Source organism: Homarus americanus, unplaced genomic scaffold (assembly GCF_018991925.1).
Source record: "Homarus americanus isolate GMGI-L3 unplaced genomic scaffold, GMGI_Hamer_2.0 scaffold34345, whole genome shotgun sequence".
Classification (NCBI taxonomy): Eukaryota; Metazoa; Arthropoda; class Malacostraca; order Decapoda; family Nephropidae; genus Homarus; species Homarus americanus.
In genome coordinates, this window is record NW_024736072.1 from 1,572,211 (window position 1) to 1,572,500 (window position 290).

Consider the following 290-nt stretch of genomic DNA (forward strand, 5'->3'; position numbering starts at 1 on the left):
CCTCAAAATATTCGCCTTGCTCGCCATGTTCGCCCCCCCCTAAAAACTTCTTGGACCCACACACTTTGGACCCCCCCTTTGTGGGTATGCCTGGATCCGCCCCTGTATAGAAACACCTACAGATAAACACAGACTGATAGACAAAAGCACTTAGATATAGTGACAGACAGACAGACAGACACACTTACAGGCAGACAGATAGACACACATACAGACAGACAGACAGACAGATAGACAGACAGACATACAGACAGATAGACAGACAGACATACAGACAGATAGACAGACAG